This window comes from Mauremys mutica, chromosome 1 (assembly GCF_020497125.1).
Source record: "Mauremys mutica isolate MM-2020 ecotype Southern chromosome 1, ASM2049712v1, whole genome shotgun sequence".
NCBI lineage: Eukaryota > Metazoa > Chordata > Testudines > Geoemydidae > Mauremys > Mauremys mutica.
Genome location: NC_059072.1, coordinates 33,784,939 through 33,810,677, shown reverse-complemented (window position 1 = coordinate 33,810,677; position 25,739 = coordinate 33,784,939).

Below are 25,739 nucleotides of genomic sequence, written 5' to 3'. Positions count from 1 at the left end.
GTTTTATGATGCTGCATTCTGGTTCAGTTTGTGTATATTGACACCATCTTGAATAAATAACTGCAACCAAGAAATCTCCTAACATGGACATCAAATATATTATAAACCAACTGTGGATGTATGGAGAGTTCCTTAGAGCTGCCGTACATGCAGCTTCTTGCTCCATGTTCTCCCTGTGCCAGTTTGACAGCTCACTATCTTCTGTAATCCAGTCAAGCTCCAGATTTCTAATTTACTATTACAATGTAACAGCTTTTACTTCCAAAACACGCAGGTTTTTTGATCTCATGGGTAACACTAACATAAAAAACTATGATATGCACTTATAATATGGACTGATAGAGCTGGGCGCATAACAGATTTTTTTTGGTTCACTGGCAAGTCTCAAAAATTAAGGAAAAAATTAACTTTGAGTCAAAACAAAACAGAAATTTTCAGCAAATTGAACAGTAAAAAAAATTGTTTCAAGTCTAACAAAAGGTTTTGTTTTGACAAAACCAAAATATTTTTTTTGATTTTTAAACTATCTTGATTTTTTGAAAATAAAGAAAATTTTGAAACAGTCACATTGAAACAGAAAAATCAAAACATTTTATTTAAAAATATTGAAACTAAATGTTTTGGATTTTATTGGATTTTTTTCCAGTTTTTTCCCAACAGAAGCAATTTGGCAAAACGGATACGAATTCACATAACATGTCTTACTAAAAATTTCACTCAGCTCCTGATTCTTCTAATATCTCTGTATTGCTATTGTGCTATTCCTGGAGCTCCAGTGTTAGCGGCATCAGCATAGCTTGCAGCTTGCTGATTCAACATAACCTCAGTATTAATCATAAAGATCACAAGCTCTGTTTGGTGACAAAGTCTTGGTCAGGTTTACTGTCAACAAAGCACTGCACTAACACACTGCATAGCAAGGTACAGGTACACTAACACAGGTTTGCCTTTGACAAGGGCCATGTCTCCAATAGCAATGCACCTGTGCCACTGTAAGATTACTCGTGTAGCCTCTCTATGCCAACAGAAGAGAGCTCTCCTGTTGACATACTCAAACCATCTCCACGAGTGGCAGTAACTTTGTTGGCAGGAGATGTTCTCCCACCAACATAGCACTGTGCACACTACCACTTATGCTGGCAAAACTATGTTGCTCAGGGGTGTGGTTTTTTTCACGCCCATAAGTGACATAAGTTTTGCTAACATAAGTGGTAGTGTAGACATGTCCAAGGTATTAGCTCAATCAACATAATGTTGTCTCCTAGGCCAATACAAAGATGTTCCTCCTTCCACTCTCTTTTTATACATGAAAGTTACATGTTACGCTTCGTATGTTCCTTGTACCAAACAGTTTGAACAAAACATCTTCATCCATTATAGTGTCATCCCACTCTTATCTTTATGAGGAGTCTGTGTATTCCTGTACTGTCCTCTTAGGAATATGTTTATGTAGTTACTTGAGAGGTCAATGTGTTTCTGTACCATTCTCTCAGGAATGTGCTTGCTTGGTTAGCTGATACCTAGTGTTCCTCTTCTGACAAGGCCTACTTTGGTTCACAGATGTACTTTTAATTGAGTCTGTATTATGGTATGTTTAAGAAGGTTCCATGCAGCTTGCAGGGATTTGCCTTTGACGTCATACCTTTTAATTTCTATTTAACTAACTTCCTCATTTGTGTAGTTCCCCTTTCTGAAATTTAATACTACGTGGTGGGCTGCTGTGGTATCTTTCCCCCCACAGGGATGCTGTGGTATCTTTCCCCCCACAGCTATTTTCACCTCTTGGTCCATATTCTGTGCTTCATTTAGGACTAAATCAAGAATTGCCTCTCCGCTTGTGGGTTCCAGGACTAGCTGCTCCAAGAAGCGGTCATTTAAGATGTCAACAAACTTTATCTCTGCATTACCTCACCGTCCTGAGGTGACATGTACCCAGTCAATATGAGGATACTTGAAATCCCCCATTATTATTATTATTGAGTTGTTTATTTTATTTTGTAGCCTCTCTAATCTCCCTGAGCATTTCACAGTCACTATCACCATCCTGGTTAGGTGGCTGGTAGTATATCCCTACTTCTATAGTCTTATTATTCAAGCATGGAATTACTAGCCATAGAGATTCCATGTGAAGGATCATAAATCCACACCGAGTATAAGTCAAGCACAGGAGTTTATTACACACAGCACTGGTGGAGTGTCACTTTGCTTACCAGGCTCAGAGACACTGCAGAACAATTAATTACAATAGATTATATAGGGTGCTCACTAGGTGGAGTGAAGCAACAGGGATGGGTTTTCCCAAGCCCCTGGATAGGTTCTAGCAGCAAGACAAAATAAGCACAATAAGCCAGTGGTCTAAAAGATTACATAATGTCTCTGCCCATGGCCCAAATGAACATATTGATGATGCACAGGTAATTACCCCCAAACTATGTCTATTAAAATATATAGGTTAAATCCTAATTTTGGGGTTCAGGGGAATGAGGTAGCAGCTCTCTCGGTTGACCAACAGGTACATTCCTAGAGATTTAAAGCAAAAAAAGCAGTAATTTGTACTTAACAATAACAGCTGTTGATAAGTTTACCCTTGCATTTCTGTGGGCTAGGACTGGCATACCTTTGTGAGGGGAGGGAGTCATAACTCATGTCAATCATATTGCGTCTCTCCCCGAACTTTGTCTAGGATCTGAGGGGTATTGTAGCACTATCTCCTCCCTGCATTTGGGAGTAACCGTCAGGCCTTTCTCAGCGCTTCATGCACCTATAACTCATGATAAGGAAGCCCAATTACATTCGGAGTTATGCTGACTCTGCTCACTGACTTGAAACACACAAGGTTATCTGTTTACCCCAGCTTTCTCTTAGCTATGTATTGTTCTCTGTTAGCCAGCCCCCATGGCCCAGGCCAAGCTGGGGACTCCGGGCCTATATGAAAAGTTCTTAGCAGAAACTGCAGTTAAGATCTTACATCCACATTAAATGGATTATGGCCCTTCACTACGGTATAGTTTGGTTCATTTAAGATTTTTACTTCATTTGACTCTACGCTTTCTTTCACATATAGTGCCACTCCCCCACCAGTACGACCTGTTCTGTCCTTCTGATATATTTTGTACCCTGGTATTACTGTGTTCCATTGATTATTCTCATTCACCAAGTGTCTGTGATGCCTATTGTATCAATATCCTCATTTAATATGAGGCACTCTAGTTCACTCAGTTTATTATTTAGACTTCTAGCATTTGTAAATAAACACTTAAAATTGTCACTTTTTAGCTGTTTGCCATTATGTAATGTAATTGTATTGGACTCTTTTTTTCATTCTCATCAGATCCTACCCATATTTTATCATCAGCCCTCTCCTCCTTACTAAGATATAGGAGAGGATCTATTAAAAGAGATTCTCTAAGGGATGCCTCTGTCTGCACCACATGCTCCTCTGCACCTGTTGCTTTCCACTAGCCATTATTTTAAAAACTGTTCTACGACCTTTTTAATTTTACGGACCAGCAATCCGGTTCCATTTTGGCGGAGGTAGAGCCCATCTTTCCTGTATAATCCTTCCTGTATAGTCATTATTTAGATTGTAAACTCTTCTGGGCAGAGATCATCTCTTTTGAGGTGGGATGAGGGGGGGACAGAGGCTCCCTCAAGTCCCACTCCAGTTCATAATAATGTCCCTTTGTAACATATGAGGTGCTCTCAGAGTAAAATGGACAAAAGAAAGCTCCTTTCTGCTCTCTTTCCCATATGAGAGAGGGACATCTGAGTGTAGACAAAGAAAGGCAAAGGTCACCTGTCTCTCAGGCATTCTTTCTGGATTCAGCTCTTTGGGTTTAGTCTATTAGCAGATCTATTGTCTTTTAGTGGGGTCTACTTCCAGCCATTCCTCTTTGAGCATACTGCGGGAAAGGTGAGGCCCACAACTGTCTCTTTCTTGGCTGACCTGTGTCTGTCAGCAGTCTCTGAGCTGGTGGAGCAGCCCTCCTCCTGTTCACCATCCCTTACTGTGGCAGTTTTTCCTTTTTGAAGCCCCTCCCCAGTCCAGGAAGAACATACTTTATACCTGCACATCATTAGTGCTGAATAGGCCCAGAAGAGCTTGTTAGTCTCCTCTCCTCCGGTGCAAGGGCATGTCCCTCCACATGGGGTCTGTACACTACACAACATAATGGGCTCTAATACTGATTGGGGCCTTTGAGTGGTACCACAACACCAATATTTACTACTAACAACAATAATCTCACACAGATGTACTTGGTGATTCTGCAGCTGTGGAATTTGCTTCAAAATTCATGTCTTGCTGCAAAACTGGGCTCCAGAATCTCAGCTTTCACTGTTAACAAATTATGTTTCTAGCTATCGTGGTTGGAAATAAAACCTTGAAAACATGAGCCAAATGTAAATGGATGCCATTTTGGCAGGTCTGGAGCAATGTCCAATATAATGGCTTATCTGACAACAACATCCTTTCTGGTCCAGAATACCAGAGCCTCATGTCTGAAATCTTTTCAAACTCTGTGGTTCAGCAAACTTTTCTCTTTTGTCTTCTCTACTTGGTATGTTGTTTTCTCTGCTTGATGACAGCTGATCTCACAGAATCTCAATCTTGCATGGTTACTTGTGGCTTGATTTTCTGCTCCCTTCTGTCTTTCCTTTATCTCAGAACAGTGCTGATAATTGGCTTTGTCTGAGGTTGTACATACAGTTGAAAGGGCAGAACAATTCAGATCAATCCAGTCTGCACGCACCAGTGTATGCTAATTAATTCATGTGCTAATAGGGAAAAATAAAGGGATATATAGTCCATTTCTATAAGTGCATATTCCATTTCTACCACAGCTCCTTCATGCTACTAGAATGGGGAAAGGTGGCATGAGCAGGCTCTGCAAATACTCTGGCAGTGAGTTTTATGGAGACTATGCCTCTATGACAGCTCCTCACCTAACCTCTGGGGTAGAGGAAGGAAAGGGGAAATGAAGGGCATAAGTGGAGTGTAACGTATTCCATCTATTCTGGGCTGCCGTAGAGGCCCATACTGTCATTACAAGCCAATGTCCAAGGGGCTTGGGTCCAGAATTTGTAGGCACAATTACATCTTAAAGCTACTTTTGTGCTACAAGTCTTCCTTCCTGTGTATAGGAGGAATGGACAATTGGACCCCAGAGCTTTTAAAGGCATTTCCAGGTTTGAGGCAAGATCTGAGACTTTCTAATGCAAATATCTGTGATTTTACAGCAGGGAGCCCAGGCTTCTTAGCCTTTCATCACAAATATCACCAGGGTCTTGTCACAAAGCAAATTCACACCACTTAACTTTTAGGATTACTGTGGATTTCTCTTCTAAAACTCTTTGCAAACAAACAATTATCAGTTATTAACATACATTGCACTACACATTTATAATTAGCTCTCCGGCATCTTGTATATGGCCATTTTAATAATAAGATCATTTCAATATGTGATTGTACAGGATTTTAAAGCATAACTGCTTGATATTAGAGTTCATGAGTTGCAATAAAATTACTAATGATTGCTTGAAACATTTCTCTTTCTCTTCCTCTTTTTAAAAAGTTTTGTGTAAGGAAGATTATATTCTTGCCAGAATAAAAAGAGGATAATAATTTACATCATGGTTTTATATTCCAGAACTGCCAGGGACTTAGGGCAGTGGCATAGGATTGGGTGTAAGAAAGGCTTCAGAAATCTTTTCCTCGGGACTTGACTAGCAGATGCAACTAGCCTTGACACTATCTTTGAGCAGCTCATAAATTAATGAGTAATGCTTAGGATGGAAATAAAACCTTTGTAGTGGGGGCTTAGGGTGCATCTCTCTCTCTCTCTCTCTTTAAAAAAATGTATTTGCCATTACAAAGGTGAAAGTATTTACTCTTTTTTAGGCAAGGACCAAAGTCACCCCTGAAAGGGATAGATGGCTCAGCAATAGACACAGGCAGTGTGAGTTTCACCAGGAGCAGGTGAATATCCTTTCATTTCCCATGCTATTCAGCACTGTTAAATGCAGCTCACTGTGTATGCTTCAATTGCTATTCACCTTCTCTCTCTGTTTCTAGTGTACATAGTATTTAGCCAGATCTTTTTCTTTCTTTCTTTCTTTCTTTCTTTCTTTCTTTCTTTCTTTCTTTCTTTCTTTCTTTCTTTCTTTCTTTCTCAAAATCATTGTCCAGATAGACCCATCCCAATATCCAGTCACTCTTTTTCCAGCACTCCTGCCCGCTACTATTTCCCTGTCAATGATTATTAAACACCATGCCCACCTTCCCGCTCTCCCCTTTTCCTCACATTGGCTGTCCCCTGTGGCAGACTTGAATGTTTAATTAAACCTGTTAACATGTAATCTTATACTTTCCTCAGCAAATGTCAGGATGGCTCACTACACGGTCTCATTTTCTATGGCTCAGCTTGTGAATGGTGCTTGTATGAGCACGAAATGCCCCCATTCTTGGGCAGCTGCTCAGGGACCTCTCACAGCAGGAGTCCTTGTGTGCTCTGTACTCTAGGAAGCATGGGGGCTGCTCGCTCCTCCTCCACCTCCCTACATAGCAGAACTTGGAGAAGGGGCAGGCACAGAAGGGAAGAGGTGGGAGTCACGGCCCTGACCTCATTATCCACTAGGCCACAGAGCAGGACCATAATACTGGAGAGAGCAGACTGCATTCCCCCTGTGTACAAGGAGCAGCACTAGATGTGCTAATCTGAGGCACAATCTTGCTGGTGCCCTTCCTGGGACAGTGCAACTCCATCAGCAACAGCATCATCATGGCAAATCCCAAAGGGGCATGGCCTTCTTGCAGAGTGAGCACCACCTGGCTCAATCTCTATCTCTGTCCATAAGGTGGGCTAGCTTGATTTTCAGTTTATATCCATCACTGGCAATTTTTTTTGCACTACCAAAGCTTTGGTGACCATGTGATCACTGGCAGTGTGGCAGCATTGCTTGGTGAACATGCTTTGTCATTTGTTGGTCTTTCATCTTGAGGTATCTGTATCAAGATAGCTGCTGAAACTGAACCAGCACTGATGGTGGCAGTTGCTGGGTTTGGCTACAAATATCCTCATTTCTGATCTTGTATGACCAGTTAATATAGAGCAGCTAATGAAGACAGCTCCACATAGCCCCTACTCAGGGCAGTGACATTAATGCCACGATCTAGCCCTATGTATTGTGCAAGTCCTTTACGAAAGCTATTCCCCAGGAAGAGAACAGATTGCACCTCTGTGTGCTGCACATCAAACTACATTATTTATGTCATTGTGTTTATTACTAGAACATTAAGCCTACATGCTTAAAAACACATCAACCCCAGAGACAGACAAACACACACCAATCACACTCTACCCCCCCTGAGACAGACAGATGGACAGAGAGGGAGAGATGCTGAATTTGGGGCCAGTAACAGAACTCTTACTGGCAGAGGAAGTATACTGAATGGATTCTTCTCTTGGGTTGGTGTATTCTTTACATAGAATTGCTAGGGCTGTTTTCTTTGACTGCTGGGGAGGGGAGGAGGGAAAGGAGCCAAAGGGAGAAGGGACTCCTTCTCCCTGGTGCTTGTAGGCCAAGAGTTCTTTGCTCCCTCTTTTTGGACCTTGTGGGCCAAGTATGTGCGAACTCATGGAAGTTTCTTCAATTTCTCCTCTATGACGGGAGCTGGAGGTGGTTATCCTGGCAAAAGCAGCTGAAGCACCAGACAGAGTGAGCAGAAGTTCTGATCTGCCCTCTGTTTCAGCTGTGCAGGCATCAAGACACCTGATGACACTAAAATAGACTCAGTTCCTCTGCCTGTTTTCACAGTACAGAACATGGAGATAATATTAGAGCTCTCATGCATTGGCTCTCTCAGCCACCAAGCAAGTGCCTACTATGGGGTTGCATTTTGCTCAGAGTAGGGATAAGAACAACAGGCTTGCCAACATTTGAGTTAATTCTTAGTTAGAAATATCATTCCTCCTCCCAAGTATAACAGGAATAACAGCTGTTGCACTTCTAGCAGGAAATATCTGGTCACTTTCTAATTGCACAACATTTCCCCCCTAACCCCACTGTAATCTGCAGCAGATAAGAATGGTGCAGTTTCATTCTTCAGTAAGAAAATTAAAGTGATTTAAATTCATTTTAATAATCGGCACAGCTCCATCCCTGTCTACATTTCTGTTCTAATTTCTGTAACTCCCCCTCTTGCTTTCAACTCTTCTGTTTTCTCTCCTCTAGCTGCTCTTTGTTGCCTCTTTCTCCTGCTCTTGATTTCACAGTTTCTTGCATGCAGCTCCATATTCTCAGAACTCTCTCAGTCCCAAGAGCCCCTTCTGTCCTCCTTCAAATCCCTGCCTTGGTGACAATCTTGAAGACAAGACACACAGAAGGCAACATGCATTGGGAGACCTAATGGAAAGAGCTAACTTTGATAACACTTTTTCTTAATCAGTTAATCAGGTCTGACTTCCTTCTTTTATCTTTTCTTGCAGTAAAGTGGACATCTGATGTGCGTTAGATGCAGTCTTTAAAAAGGACCGGGTGAACTATGACAGGGAAAACCCTGAAAATATGGACCATGTTAAACCTCTCCCAGCTACTTTGATCAAATATTTGCTCCACATACATTACTTATGCACTGTAATCAAGTCACCTCTCACCCTTCTCTTTGTTAAGCTACATAGCTTGAGCTCCTTGAGTCTATCTTGATAAGACATATTTTCTAATCCTTTAATCATTCTCATGCCTGTTCTTTGAACACTCTGCAATTTATCCACATCATTTTTGAATTGTGGACACCAGAAGTAGAAACAGTATTCAAGCTGGGGTTGCACTACTGCCAAATACAGAGGTAAAATAATCTCTCCTACTCAAGATTCCCCTGTTTATGCATTCAAGGAATGCATTAGCCCTTTTGGCCTCTCAGTTGATTATCCAGCCCCCACCTCCAAATCTTTTTCAGAGCCACTGCGCCCCAGAATAGAGTCCCCTATCCTGGAAGTATGTTCTACATTCTTTTTTCCTAGATGTACATTCTTAACTATATTAAAACACATATTGTTTGTTGTGCCCAACTTACCAACCAATCTAGATCACTCTGCATCTGTGACCTGTCCTCTTCATTTGCCAGTCCCTGAACTTTTGTGTCATCTGCAAACTTTATCCATTATGATTTTATGTTTTCTTCCAGATCATTAAAAAAATGTTAAAGAGCATAGGACCAAGAACTAATCTCTGTGGGATCCCACTAGAAACACACCCCAGTTGAAACCTGTATGCAGTGTTGTAGCTGTGTTGGTCTCAGGATATTAGAGAGACGAGGTGAGTGAGGTAATATCATTTATTGGACCAATTTCTGTTGGTGAGAGATACAGATTTTGAGCTTACATAGAGCTCTTCTTCAGATCATCGAGACCTATCATTTATACAGTTTTTAGTGTGTGCCATGTAAATTTTACATCTGTCTGGTTTTTTAATTAAAATATCATATGGTATCAAATCAAATGCCTTATAGAAATCTAAGCAAATGAAATCAACACTATTACCTTTATCAACCCAATTTGTAATCTCATCCAAAAAAGAGATCAAGTTAATTTGACAGGATCTACTTTCTATAAACCCATTAATGATATTACCCTCCTTTAATTTTTTATTAATTGAGTCTTGGATCAGCTGCTCCATTATATTTTCTGGGATCAACATGAGACTGGTAGGCCTATAATTACCCGGGTCATTTCGTTTACTCTTTTTGAAATACTGGCATAACATTAGCTTTTTTCCAGTCTTCTGGAATTTCCCCAGAGTTTCAAGACTTATTGAAAATGAATGTTAATGGTCCAATGAGCTTCTCAGATTTTATGACAGTGGAATTCTGTTAACTTCAGTGGAATTACACTGCTATGAAAATAGAGTAATTTAGCAGTGAATCAGGTTCTATATCACTAAACATCAGTTTTGGAGTCTGTTCACACAATCTGGCCCGGTCCTGCTCTCTTGTTGGACACCAGTCTTTTGTGATTGGATTTAACCATGGAATTCAATGTGTTTCTAAGCCCCCTGGGTTTGGGTAGTGACTAATCACTGTTCCTAGATCAGGCGGTTCCAGGGGCAGATCAGATATCTGATGTCCTCCTTAGGCAGTGGGAATCTGCACTCCGAACACTAGGAGCAGTGCCTGACCCCAGTTGCTTACACATGTTCACTTGTCTGTGGGAGCTCTGGTTTCTAGTTAAACCCTCAGGGACAATGTGGCAGTAAAGTAAGAAATATAGACTTAATAAAGGAATTTCTTAACCATAAACACTTCACTCTGAAATTGCACAAAAGAGTTACAGAACTATGGAAAACAATAAACAGTCCTGAATGCAACCCCCTTCTAGCTCTGACTTCACCTTGTCTGTGAGTACTGATTCTGATCAGCATCCTCATGTGAAGCAGTTTCTCCCTTGTCTTCTCTTCTCTTCAGCCTGGTTTGCTTACACATGTTGATGAAATAGTCCCCTGCTTAGAAAAGCAGCCTCATTTTAAAATAATTTCTATGTGCTTTGGCTGGGGGGGGGGGATTCCCCACCCCCTCTTACCCTTATCTTGCCTTCTCCATAAATAGTCCTCCAAACTGAATGGCCCCACTGACAGAAAACCCTTTGTTCCAGTATGGAAGCATCACTAAATACTTGCACTTGATGGCCCTGCATGAGGTGTCTCACTCCATATCATGAGCACACAGTGTCCAGAATAGCCTGATCTCACCAACAGGATTTAACTGGTTTTCCACATAACCTAGATGCCTTAATCCACAAATGAGATTACAATGTAACAATGTGAAAGTTACAGCGAAGAATACAATCAAAATGGCCTTCACCAAACAAAATTTGACACATATGCTCCCAGTCAGTCCCTCCTGTTGTTTCTTATTTGTATTGCAATAGAATCTAGAGGGCCCAATGGAAGATTAGTGCCTCATTGTGCTAGGTCAGTGTTTCTCAACCTTTCCAGACTACTGTACCTCTTGCGCATCCCAAGTTTCACCTCACTTAAAAAGTAGTTGCTTACAAAATCAGACATAAAAATACAAAAGTGTCATAGCATGTTATTACTGAAAAATTGCTTACTTTCTCATTTTGTCTGTGTGAAATTTTAGTTTGTACTGACTTCGTTGATGCTTTTTATGAAGCCTGTTGTAAAACTAGGCAAATATCTAGATGAGTTGATGTATCCCTTGGACGACCTCTGTGTACCCCCAGGGATAAGTGTACCCCTGGTTGAGAACCACTGTGCTTAGTCCTTTACAAGCATATAACAAAAAAGATGTTCCTGCCCTAAAGAGCTTACAATTTATATCTAAGATAAGCAACAGCAGACAAATGGGGGCTGCACAAGGAAACAGTGCAAAAGCTATTATTAGTATAATATGCAGTGGTCACAGTACACAAACTTCCTAACTATTTTCATGTAGTTTGTAGATATTGGACCATAGGAGGTTCTTGTATTCATTACTCAGGCAAGGCAGCCATTGAGTTCAATGGGAGCTTTGCCTGACAAAGAACTACACAACCAGGCCTTCAATTTGTATCTACTCAATGGCTGCCAACTGAGTTTACTGTTAAAAACTCTTACCATATAGAATAATACCAAGAAAGAAACTAATGATATACAGTACTGTAATGAATGTTTAACTTATGTTAGAGTAAAAGATAATCAAAAATAGTATTACATTTGTTCTTTGAAAATAACTTTTAAAAATGTAAAGATCTTAGTAGGCAATGAAGCTTTAGAATATAGTAGAAGGTATAACCATAATAACACTTTAAGAGCACTTCTCATCTAAAGATCTCGAAGTGGTTTACAAGTATTAATTAATTAGGGCTCAGTTGTGATACTCCTGTGAGGTAAGTAGTTTTCATTTTACGCATGAGTAAATAAATAATTCTGTATTTCAAATAACTATTAGGTTTAGTGCTTATTTTCAGGGAAAAAAATGGAAACATTCCATTTGTAGTTCATAGGAATTTGAGAAGTCAATGAATGGACCTGATCCTGGGACGTGCAGTGTACCCCCAACTCCCATTGAAGTGGAGGGTCCTCAGCCCTTTCTGCACCTCTCATGTTTGGGAAGTACTGGCATATTGACTCAGAGTATTTATACCCTGAAAAACTGTTCAGATTCTTGAAAAAACTGCCACCAAAAAAGAAAAAAAAAGTTAATATGAAGGATTTTAATCCTTGTTGTAGGGTCTATAGCGCAGAGCTAGAAAGCTTGCAAACATCTAATACAGGGAGATGAAAAAAAATCACATGAAAGGAGAGACACAATACTAGAAAACAGATGGTGGGATGAAAAACTAATTAAATTCTATACAAGAAAAAAAATGTTGGGTATTGAAGACACCAAGAGCTGGGTGTGTGTTACATATGCATATGAGTATGATGACAGAGATTACATTTACAATTGAAATCATTTTGGAAATGATAAATGAGTTTTAGTGCTTCCTGTTTATCATTCAGTCTGATCTTTTTTACTTCCTACAATGCCTTTAAATGATAAAAGGAGATCCATGTCAAAATATCTTCATGATTCACTGTTAAGTAGGTTGCCACCACTGAACTCACATATCTGGTGATACAGGGAGTATAAATATTTGGGAAATAAAAAAGGCACTGGCCTGACATTTACCCACCTTAGATGATTCATGATACTGAATATGATACATTGGAGGATGATTGTGCACTGTTTCAAATTTCATAATTAGAGATGAATGAGTTGGCTTGGATAAAATAAAAATTACCCCAAGCCATAATCAAATCAAAAACTATTTTTTAATTTTGAAATTCAGAAAAAGTGGTTAATCTTTGAAGGCATACATTTCATGTCGGCATGACTCAACTTTCTGCTTCTAGCCTGGGCCAAAAGATAAATTGAAGCTAACATAAACTATCCACATGTTCCTAAACAAAGCAATGTCTATCCTTACAGGAGCAATAAAAACTTTCTTTCCTTGCAACATGCAAAATGTGAGGAATAAAAATATGCGTATAGGTATTTACATCTGGGATCTATGGCTGCGTGCATTCACACAATAAACTTTTTCATCCACAAGTGGAGGCTGGATAGAGGCCCACAGTTCAATTAGGTTTTAAATGTAAATAGTTTTTTTCTGGGTGCCCTCTGTTTTGCGCAGCTCCATTCCCTAGAAAGCAATGCATCATAATAAATAAGAAAGGTAAAAGTACCATGTCTATTTGTTTTTCTGAAATTTCCACCTATGCACACATTGCATTTTTCTACAAAATTCCTAAATGCATAGACAGCAAGAACAGAATGTAAAGAATGGGTTTTGTTTCTGAAAAAATCACATTGCTCATCCATAGAGCTCTGCATGGATACAAAAATGTGTATCCGCATCTGGTCTGCGGTCCACATAAATTGTCTGTGGATATCCGCATCCACAGATATCCACAGATTTGCAGGGCTCTACTTACCGTGGCTGGACTGAGACTCCGAGGCACCCCCATGCCAGAGCCCGGTCAGAGAAAGCTGTGTGGGTAGCTGTGGGGAGCCCACGTGGAGTTGCGTATCCTCTGCCTGCCCTCGGCCGGGTGGGGAGATTGGGGGCTGCTCTCAGCCCTCCTCCCCTGCACCACGTGCAGGTGGTGAGTCTGTTCCTGCACAGCTCTTGGCCCGTGTCTCTGCCCCCAAGACCTCCCGCCCAGGGCAGATGGAGAGTCTGCACTGCAGGTCCTCACAGCTGCTGCCCGGCTCTTACCATTAGAGCCCTGTGCAGATACAAAACTTTTTATCTGCATCCGTGATGCTAGCCGCAAAAATGGTCCATGGATATAAAGCAGATACACGCAGATTTACAGGGCTCTTCTCATCAAGGTATAGTACAAAACTGCCACAATTCAATGTTTCACATACTTTCTTCATGTATGTGTTTCACATCCCAAACAATTCTCATCTCCTCAGAACACATTGCCATTACCCTCTTTTGTAAATGAGTGAGCACAATGGTCTGTATCACAAAATCCAGAGTTAAGTTTTTTCATTGGTTCATTGGGAACTCATTTTGCCCTGTTGAAGTCTTGGGTGGGGAGCTTTTGTCATTGACTTCAGTAGGCCCAGGATGAGAAATTCACCCCTCTGCAGAGGGCACAGAAGGGCTATACTCTACTGAAGTCCTACTTAAGCCCTAAAGTCCTTAAGTGGGACTTAAAGTTGCACATATACCTAGAACGGGTCCTCTGAATAGGGTTGAATTTCATCCTTTATCACTGGGCAGTTTCCCTATCATTAATTATTCTCATAAAATATTTAGGGGAATAATAGAAGTGAGAGATGGAAAAGACCTAAGAGACCCAGTCTATCTCCTGGCAAATACAGAATTGTTCCTTGGAGTATGTATGTTGGGACAGCATGTGGTGCAATGTGTAAGGGAGTAGGTCATAGGCAGTCTGGCCTAGCTGTCACAGCTGGGCTGGAGACCATACATCAGGGATGGTAGTCAGTGAGCAGAAGTTGAAGGAATTGCTAGAGCTTGGTTCAATAAGCAAGAGTCAGAGTCAGTTAGGCCTGGACAGAGGCTGGAGATCAGAAGTAGTACCAGGCTGGAGTCAGGAGGCAAGAGTCACAATCAGTCAGGCTGGGATCGAAGATGAGGTGAGGTCTGGTGACACAACAGGCCCAAAGTCTGTGTGGTTGCCCAGACAACTTCCTGGTGCATCCTCCAGGATTAAATAGGGTGGCTAGCCAATCAGGGGGCTGTAGGGTTCTGTCACTTTGGGTCCCTTGGGTGGAACTTCCTGCAGTGCCTACTCTCCACAGTGCTGTGGGCCTCCATGTGTTCGTGGCAGCGCTGTGGGAACGTCAGCTGTCCCAGGCTCTGCAATCCCATTTTCTAGTCCCCACCTCCTCACATAATGTGCAGTTTCCAAAGTAATTTCTGCCTGGCAATTTTCATCATGTTTGGAGGTGACCAGAAAAAGCGACTTGTAATATTTTTGACCATCAACATTGTTCTTTTTTGTTCTTTTTTTCTGCTGCTGGGTGATGACTTGAAAACCAAAATGACTATTTCAGGCCACGGAACCATTTCTTTGGTTGTGTGGCGTTCCATTTGTCACCTGATTGCTTGCCAATCAAAATGTTGGTGGGAACAGTTTCAATTCTCATAGCATTGTTGTTTCATAAGTAGTGTCTATCATGCCCAAGGGCATATTTCCCAGGAAACCATGTATCAGGCTTCATAGCACTTGATAGTTCTTCCAGGTTGAGTTCCTCAAAAGCAGAGAGTTCCTTGTAATTGGCAGGAAAGCCAAAGCAAAAAGGTACCATTTTGTTAAGATTAAAATTTTTCTTCATCTCTTGCATATTTTTTATCTATGTATGTATTTTATTTATGCCATACTCATCAACAGAATACATACAGAATTGTATGGTTCTATTCGTTTAGTCTATTCAGTATTGACCTTTGGTTCTCTTTCCTCTTCAGACAATAGAGAAGAGGTATTTTTATGTATTAATTTTTCTGGTACCTGCAGCTACTTGGGAATGCTGACAATCTTCTCAGTCCTAAATAATTTGTTCAATGTGGTAGAGACATCCCTTGTTGGTTGTATTAATAAACTTGAGGTATTGATTACTTATGTGAAATCTCCAATAACAAGCTTTGGTTTGTAGCCTATAGGGCTAGCTGGCTTGTTTGCCTATATATCTTTTCTTATAGGTTTCTTATGGTTTTGATTATTTCTTTTATTATAATAGGTTTATAGGTTTATATTAAAGTAGTTTGGCTGTAATGCAAGGGGCCTACAGGCCACATCCTGTATGTTGAGCTAAGGCAAATTTAGCATACATATGAGTGGGACCTTTCATCCAGATAGCAAAGTTAGCATACATATGTCTGGGACCTTTCACCTAGATAGATAGTGATGAGTTAAAGCATAAGGCATATGACTGCTACTTTTAACATGGATAGATAAAGGATGCCTTGTAGCAGGTTGGAATAGGGAGATTTCCTAAATTCATACCCCCTGTAAACAGGTATACCACAAGGAAAGAACCAGAATAACTGGGAGGACAAAAATAACTAATGTGAGAATGATTTAATGTCATTAATATGCATGTATATGTCATCAATATGTACAAACATACCAGCCTATGGAGTAAGTTTACCCCAACATTTTGGTGGGTCAGGAAAGTAAGTTTGGAGGAGAAGAAGGGTTCAAGCACCCATGCCCTATAAGAGGGGTGACCCATCATGCCAAGGAAGCATAAGCTTCTATGCTTAAGGGGTTTTCTAAGTTTTTGTTTTCCTGAACTTCTGGGCTAGTTTTCTAAGCAGGGCCAGCTCCAGCTTTTTTGCCATCCCAGGCGGCGAATTAAAAAAAAAAAGCCGATTGAGCTGCCGCCGATGAGTGCAGAGAGGGAGTGAAGGACCCGCTGCCAAATTGCCCCCGAAGACTTGGACGTGCCACCCCAGCAAGGGATGGACTGTCACCCCTTTCTATTGGCTGCCCCAAGCACCTGCCTCCTTTGCTGATGCCTGGAGCCAGCCCTGTTTCTAAGTTTGCTAAGCTCCAAGCCTCTTCGTTCTTAGTTTATTAGTCTGTTAGTTTTAATTTTAAGTTTTAAATCCATTAGTTCAGTGAAACTCTAAGTTAGCTTCAATAGCTCCTAGCTCTCTAACTTCTAAACTCTGCACCTCCCACTCAAGAATTGAGGAACTTGGATCTGATCTCTTTTGGCATGCCAGAGGAAAAGCTGCTCCTTTGTCTCTTACTACCATATTATCAAGGAAGGGTGTGAGTATATTAATCAAAAGCTTTATAGTATACAGTACCATATGTATTTTTAGAATAATAGTATTGCATTTGTAACTCTGATTGTTTTGCAATTTGATTAGTATTTGATTATAAAATTTTTAAGACTATATTTGTCTCAGTGTGAGCATCCTGTCATACTCCTGTGGGTCCTTTGCAAATTCTGTGTAGCCTGATTCTGGGACAAGAACCTTATTATCTTCTGATCAGATTAATTGGTGAGCCTATACTATCCAAATTAATAATATTAACATCTTAAAATCAGGTAACAAGTTTAAGATGACACCCATGGAGTCCCATAAAATCCCTGCTTAGATTGCTTTGGTTTGGAAATTTTGATCATTTGTGGACTCCATCATTTGATCAGGTCCTATAGTAGCACCAGTTTGGAGGGTGGCTTCCCCCATAAAAGTCTCTTAACTTGGATTCTTTCAGGAAATGATATTCTGATACTTGTGTTTCATAATAAATATGCAGTTAAAGGTAATGATGCTAATAATAAATAACAATACCTAATAGCTTTCAACAAATACCTTAGATTAATTTTGTCTCAATTTCTGTTAGAGGAGTGTGTCCATGCAAATTGCAGTTTTCTCATTTGAAATTATTCGGTGAACAATTTTTGCAGATAATTCTTGGTCTGTAGTTTGCTCTAGAAGAGTTTACTGTGAGTGTGCAGTATTAGAGTTGGCCCCAAAATGGAACAAATGTTGCAAAAATGTTTGTTAATCAAAATTTGAAATGTTTTGACCAGCTCCATTCCATGAAGTGAGAAACAGCCTCTCAGGTCTGTATGGGTATGTCTACACAGCAGCTTGGAGATATAATTTCTAGCTCAGGTAGATGTACATGCACTAACTCTCCTAAAATAGCAGTGTTGCTGCAGCAACGTGGATGGTAGCTCAGGAGGGCTGCTCTAGTACAATCCTACCTGACCTCCTGGGTATGCACTTGTGCAGCTAGATTGAATTGCCACCTGCACCACTGAAGTCACATTATTTTTTAGGTGCTAGTGCGTGAATATCTACCTCACCTGGGAATTGCACCTCTAATCTTCTGTGTAGACATACTGTATATTTTATTTTGTTTTCTTCATTGTTATGATTGGTATTGCATGCTCGTATACAATCTATGCTCTAACCTCAGGAACTTATGTTTAGCTTGTTTCTGTAGACTAAACATTCCACATACTGTTACATTTTTTGGGGGGGGGAAGGGGCGCTACATGGAAGGTTGTGTTACCTTGTTAGCAGTATAGTTTTGTTTGTACAAGACACTAGTTAAGCAGCTGGGTACTCGACACTCAAATTGTTTCTTATTCAATCATCATCTCTAGAGAAGTGTTTTAAGCAAAACTATGCATGACACATTAAAACTCCATTTATTTGTTAGTAAGTATCTCTAAGAATGAGTTTGCTAAATGATGGTGTCCCATGTAGAGCTGGTTGGGAATTTTTTGGAAAAAAAAATTATGTTGGAAAATGAGGATACATCAAAACCAGAATTTTTGTGGGGGAGTAGGTTTTGATGAATTTTTTGACTCAGGCTTTTAAATTTTTTTTATATTGTCCATGTTTCATTTTGACATTTTTAAATGGAAAATTCTAATCTTCTTGTTCAAAATATCTTTTCATTTAGAAATTACAGTTAATTATAGTTAAAAAGTAATTTTAAATGGTCAAAATCTAAACAAGATATTTTGAAATTATCCAAATAAAATGTTTTGACTGACTCAAACTGATTTTCCTCCAAATTGTCAGTACACAATTTCTTTGTGATTTTGACTTTTTGCCCTAATTAGGGACAGGAGTATTTTTCGAAATCTTGAAAATGTTCACAGGATGAGAGAACCATTTCTTGCCCAACACTACTTCTATGTTTTAAAAGGGATCCAGTGGACAATGGTTACTGCAGTGATTGATACAGATTTAGGGCTTGTCAACACTGCAGAGCCTTGGTCAACATAACTATTTGGTAGGCTGGCAGAGTGTAATATAGATGCAATACAAACTGTCAGGGATTATTCTGCCAGCACAGCTATACCGCCTCTCTTTCAGCATAGTTCAGTCTACACTGAGGGTTTTGCTGGCATAGCTAGGTCGGCTGGGGGCAGGGAGGTTGATTTTTTCATATTCTTAGCTGACATAGCTATGCTGCCATATTTTGTAATGTAGACCAGTCCCTATGATAGCTCCTCCCCCCCATAAATAAAAAGGAAGACTTCTAGTCCAGTGCTGTTGTAAACAAAGAACAAAAATTATCAATAATGTATTGAATTTATAGAGAATCATAGAATATCAGGATTGGAAGGGACCTCAGGAGATCATTTAGTCCATCCCCCTGCTCAAAACAGGACCAATCCCCAGATGGCCCCCTCAAGGATTGAATTTACAACCCTTAGTTTAGCAAGTTAATGCTCAAACCACTGAGCTATTCCTCCCCACAACAGAATATTTTATTTAAAGGTATGAAAACATCTTTACATTCTTAGAACCCCCTGTAAAGCAGATATTTTTCTACTCATTTTACAAATGGGGAAACTGAAAGTTAAGTGACTTGTGCAAGGCCATATAGCTAGTCAACATCAACACACTGATTAGAACACTACAGTTCACAGGACTCAGTCTCCTTCTCTGCTGTTCCAACCACTTTTAACTTAACATCTGTAATTTGCTGGTGTTGCACATTGAAGGGACATATTTTGGTACTACATTCCTGGATGTCCAGCCTTTGATATCTAGGGCCTGATTTTCACTGGTGCTCCAGCCATTACATATGGAATTATGGGTTTTACAGGAGCTATGTCTCTAATGTTGGGCACTAAAAAAATCTGGGCGAGTATCCTCCAAACTGAGTGCCACTGAAGTGAAAGAGTCTTTTCATGCCAAGGTTTCCCTAGAGGAACCTTTAGAAAATTTGGGCTTTAAATACTTTGAAAGAAGGAGGGATAGCTCAGTGGTTTGAGCATTGGCCTGCTAAACCCAGGGTTATGAGTTCAATCCTTAAGGAGCCCACTTAGGGATCTAAGGCAAAAATTGGTCCTGCTAGTGGAGGCAGGGGGCTGGACTCGATGACCCTTCCAGTTCTAGGAGATTGGTATATCTCCAATTATTATTCTGGAGTTCAGAAAAGAATTATGGAACAAGGCCTTGCCTGGTGATTTTATCAGAGCAGAACAGCTCCTGGTAAAGATTTCTCACAAGCAGACTGCTAATATTGATGGACACTCATAGTGTTGGAAACTTAGCTGGACCTTCACTACTGAAGCTGCCAATAAGCAGGAACTACTCACATTCTCTACATTATTCAAAGATAACAGGTGCACTATGATTCTTGGAATTAAGCATAACATTAGCAAGATGATATTTATGCCTTAATGATAGAGGCAGGCAACTTAGCCGAGTAATAATTAGAGCTGACTGTTCTGTCACTTAGTAATAATATCTCAGTTCTGTACAAATAAATGAAACACAGGCCTGTGTGTATGAGAGAGAGTTATTTTGTGTGGTAGTGAAAGTCTGAATGTGATCAATCTCTTTCAACTTGCTAGAGTCTGATTGCAAAGTATGAAATGTAACTGATAAACACCAAAAAGGGATTAGTCTGAGATATTTACTATATATGGTGTTAACAGTTATTTCTTCTATATTAATTGGCAGAGCCTTTTCTGTGCCAGATGGTCTATTGAACATTACCTTGGTGGATTTATCCAAATTAAGCTTTTGGGGTTTTCATGAAAGCAGTTTATTTCTTTTACTAGTTCACCACTGAGAATAATATTTGTCCTTTTAATGCTCTTAATTGCTACAGGTAATGGAATGTCATCAATAAATATGCGTACAAAGGACCTGCTGTGTTGTGGGCAGGAGAGATACCATGGATGCTTTAAACAAAAGACATTCAGAACAGACAGGGCTGGCCTTTGAAGCTTGTGGCTGAAGGTCCCCTAATATTTAGGCTCTTGTTATTTTGTTGCTCCGGGCATATGGGGTGATGTCATTAGAACCCCTCCAGCCACATAATACCTGCCTGAAGCTAAGCCAGCTCCTGTGCTGGGTTGCTGATGTGGCCACCAATCACAAACACAGGGCAACTCAGCAGAGAATCAGCTCAGCTGCAAGCCACTGACAGACCCCACCCATAATCACTGACTGTCAAACCTACCACAGACATACCCCAGAATGGAGGAAGGAAATATGGGAAACCTGGGTTAAAAAAAAGAGGAGGCACCATACGGATAGGGATGATAGTGGGAGAGGATGGTGGACAGAGGCAAGCTGGAATCCCCAGGAGGAAAGATAAAGTGTGAGAGAGGTAAGATTTCCTGCTCTTGTATAGGTAAAAATAGATATATGTATATAAAGCTACTTTAGCAAATACACATACCAAAGAGAGACACCAGGAACAAAAAGGAGAGATCACTTTGTTGAAAGCAAAGGGAACAGAGAGAACAGGAGAAGGGGAAGCATGAGAGAGACCACAAGGTTAGCCAGCAGGAAATGCAGCCAGCATGAAATAGCATGAAAGGCACAACAGGAGATGCCACTTTTCCAAGAAAGCAAAATAGAGACAAGAGAAAAAGAACTAAAGGGGAAGAAAAGTGTGGGTGGGTGTCTGTCTGTGTGGGAGAGAGAGAGATGATGTGGTGATGCCAGAGACAGAGGAAAGGAAAAGAAATGGGATAAAGAGAGAAGGGGGGGAAATGAAGAAAGATTTTTTAAAAAGTTAATAATTTTTACTTAATTTATTTTGATTATGAAATTTTATTATACTTTAATTAGGAAACTGCCCCTGAAATGCACCAGAATGTCCCCATAATCTTGTGGGAGCAGGTTGGGAAAAAAAATAAAACTTGTCCTTTGGGGGAAAATAGTGTCAGATGCTGGCAAGTGGACATGGACCAGAGCCCTCACCACAGAACTCCATTTCTCTGGCAGCAGAGCAGGCTGCCTGAAGATTTTCCCATGACACACCTCTTCTATTTAAAATCAGTCAGTTACAGCTGAGAGAGTCCAACAAGTTTGCAGAAGAAGAATCTTCCTGCTCCTACTGTAATTGTAAAGGCAGTGCTGAGATCAGAGTTCCAGGTGTTTAAAATTCACTCTGGATATTTAAGTAAAAGGCTCACCCAATAGCTATGACTTGCTGCCTTCCAGTGTGGCTTATACTTAACACAAAGCACTCATTGACTGAAAGAAGTGATATACACTGAAAAGAGGTCAGGGAAAGCGAGAAACATGAATAAATATTACTGCCCGCTAAACAAAATGATGACTCATGAATAAGAACAGATACAATTTTAAAGGTCACTAGACCCAGTTAAACTGCATGTCTAACTCCTATGTAGCTGGCACATACTGTATTCAGAAGAGCCATAGGGCAATTACTTGAGTGTTCTTCAACATGAATTATTCTGGTCTCGGCCTGAATAAACCCATACTAAATAATCTAAAGGACATGGGGTATATTCCCTGCTCTGAATTCGGGGCATTAGCTGTGCAGTTCCCATCTCTTACAGATATCCTGGCACCCATTATACAACCTTACCTTCTTAGGAAGTGTGAGATATTTCTGGAACAGGGGTCTAATAGGTCTTTCAAAGAATGGCTCTCTTTTCTGGCAAAGGCATGGATATGTCATTTTCCATACACATCTGAAAGAGACTTTAAAGTGGCTTTCAGCCCATCGCATTAAGAGGGTTTTAGTGTTTTATTCAGTATTACTTTGTTATTTTAATTAGGGTCATATGTATGTATGTATGTATGTATATATTTTATTATTATTGTTGCTTTTATGTCTGGCACTTAGAATCCCAAGGCAGATACAGTAACTTGTCACTTAAAATCATCCTGGTTAACATTGTTTGATTGTTACATTGCTGATCAATTAGAGAACATGCTTGTTTAAAGTTGTGCAATGCTCCCATCTAACATCATTTGGCAGCTGCCTGCTTTGTCCAGTGCATGCAGAAAGAGCTACCCGTTGGAGCTAGCTGGTGGGGGGCTTGGAACCAGGGTGGACCGACAGGCCCCCTATCAGCTTCCTGCTCCCCTAAGCTCCCTGTGCTGCAGCAGCCCAGCAGGCTATCAATTGTCTATCAGCTGTTAGAGGGAGGCTATCAGCTGTCCCTCCCCCCACTGCCATGTGCTGCTCCTGCCCTCTGCCTTGGAGCTTCTCCTGGGAGCCTCCTGGTTGCTGTGGGGGGGGGAGAGAGGGGGACTAATGTCAGGCTCCTGCCCCCCATCTCCACAGAGTAGGAGGGTTGGGGGACACAACAGGGCTCAGGACAGAGGGAGCTTGCTGGCAGTAGCTGCTGTCTCAACTTGCTGATCTACTTAAAAAGGCAATGTACTTAGAGTGGTGTCAGCGTACTTAAAGGGGTAATGCACATCTCTCTCACACACACACCCAGTGTATGTCTCTGTCTCTCTCTGCCATGCTGTCTCCCCTCCCTCTATTCGTGCTGCTTCTAGAGTGTGAGGCTACATTAATAACAATGTGTTAACCCTTGAGGGCTCAGCCAAGTGCTAGTTCATCATTTATCAGTAAGGCATTGCCTGGGAAATATCCCACCCTCTGACTTCACCACCTCAACCAAGCTTCACAATCATCATTTCCGTGTACAGTATTAAATTGTTTGTTTAAAACTTATACTGTGTATGTGTGTGTGTCTGGCAAAAAAAAAAATCCCTGGAACCTAACCCCCCCTATTTACATTAATTCTTATGAGGAAACTGGATTCACTTAACATCGTTTCACTTAAAGTAGCATTTTTCAGGAACATAAATACAACGTTAAGTGATGAGTTACTGTATGCTCCAGATAAATATAAGGCATTATTATTATATTCTGTCTCTTCCCAATGTGTATATTTTCCACACATATTAAAATCTTCAGCTATATTTGCTGTCCTTAACACTGAGAAGATGAGGACCTATTGTAACGAGCACATAGCCAAGCTTTCTTCAACTTTATGAAGGAACCTGACGTTGTCGTTAAGGGCTCAAATAATCCATTTAACAAAAGCTCCATAATGAGGGTAATACACAGTCACATCCTTCTGTAAGGAACACTGGGAGGAATTCTACTTTCTGAACTTCCCCAGGGTAGGATGCCTGCCAGACCGCTCCAGCACACAATGCTTCATCCCTGCTACATCTCTTCATGCTGTGCAACACAGTTCTCTCCAGTGTGCCAAGCCAAGTGTGCATGGTAGGATCCTGTCTTGCTTTCATATGCATGGGGGGGGGGGGCAAAAGGGATTGAGATTGGGTACCTATTGGTGGGGTTTGTCTTTTGCTCTACCCCACTCCAGTGCAGCTATGTAATGAATAAGTACAATCTATTCTTTAAATACATGTCTCTCTTCTTAAAACATTGGCATCATATTGCTAGCTGTAAGACAACTAGGGTGCTTGCCCCCTTTCACTTAAAAGTCACAGCCTTAATTTTAAAAATTCATGAAGGGCATATAACAAAATATGAATTGTCAGGAAACCTTTTGTCTTAGAATTTTCCATTCTTCTTCGAGTGATTGCTCATATGCATTCCAGTTAGGTGTGTGCGCGCCGCGTGCACGCTCGTCGGAAGATTTTTACCCTAGCAACACTTGGTGGGTCGGCTGGGCGCCCCCTGGAGTGGCGCCGCTATAGCGCCAGATATATACCCCTGCCGACCCATCCGCTCCTCAGTTCCTTCTTACCGCCTGTGATGGTCGTTGGAACAGTGGAGTGCGGCATTGCTGTCCTCCACAACCCTAGCTTCTCGCTCTTGTTTCTACCTTGTTGTGTATATAGTTCAACTTTAGTATAGTTAGAGTTAGTTTACTAGTTTAGTTGTAGTTAGTGTATAGTCCACTGGGGAATTGGGGGACTAGCCCCCTTTTTTCCCCAGACCCGGTGTGGGCTTATGCCCAAGGCACCGGGGTTTAAGCCGTGCTCGGCCTGCCAGAAGCTGATGCCGGTTGGAGACCCTCATGAATCTTGCCTGAAGTGCTTAGGAGAGTCTCACCTTCCTGATAAGTGTCGCATTTGCAAGTCATTCAAGCCAAGAACAAAAAAAGAGCGGGACTTTCGCTTAAAGCAGCTCCTAATGGAGTCGGCACTTAGCCCTGTGGCGCCGGCACCGACCGCCCAGCAGTCTGCATGGGTGAGGAGTGCGCCTTCAGCACCAGCTCACTCCGGCACCGACGCCGGCACCGACAACAGCCGGCACCGGTTCCCCGGCACCGTTCCCTCTCCCCTTCGGGGAAACGCAAGGCGGCGTCGACTTCGTCCTCCAAAAAGGACCATACGTCCAGGCCCGTAGGCCGAACTCCGGTACATACGCCGGCACCACCAACTCCAGCACTGCAACTCCAAGCTCCTCCTAGCGTGGCATCGTCGACTCCAGCACCACAATGGCCGTTGAGTCCGGTACCACTCTGCTCCCCGGTTCACACTGAGGTCGAGCTGGCTCTCCCGTCAACTCCTGAGACTTTCTCGATGGCAAGAGAGCTGATTGCGCTGATGGAGCCGACACAGCCTCAACCCCTGGCACCGCCGGTGCGGGTTGTCAAGTCAGTTGGCAAGCCGGCCATAATGAGGCCTCCTTCCCCTGACCACCAGGAGAAACGTCATTCCAGATCTCGATCTCGGAGACGTTCCCACTCACGTTGGTCTCGATCCCGGCACCTCTCGCAGTCCCGGTACCGCTCTCCATCGCGGTACCGGTCGTACTCACGGAGACGATCCCGATCCCGGTCGCCGGACAGACGCTATCGGCACCGGTCTGGCTCTCGGTACTGCTCTCGGTACAGCTCGTCCCGCAGCCGTTCGCACCATAGAGAATCAAGATCTCAGTCGACCTCCCGGCACCGGCACGGTAGATGGTCCCGATATCACTCCCAGCACCGACAAGACCGGCACCATTCCCCGGTACCGTCCCGG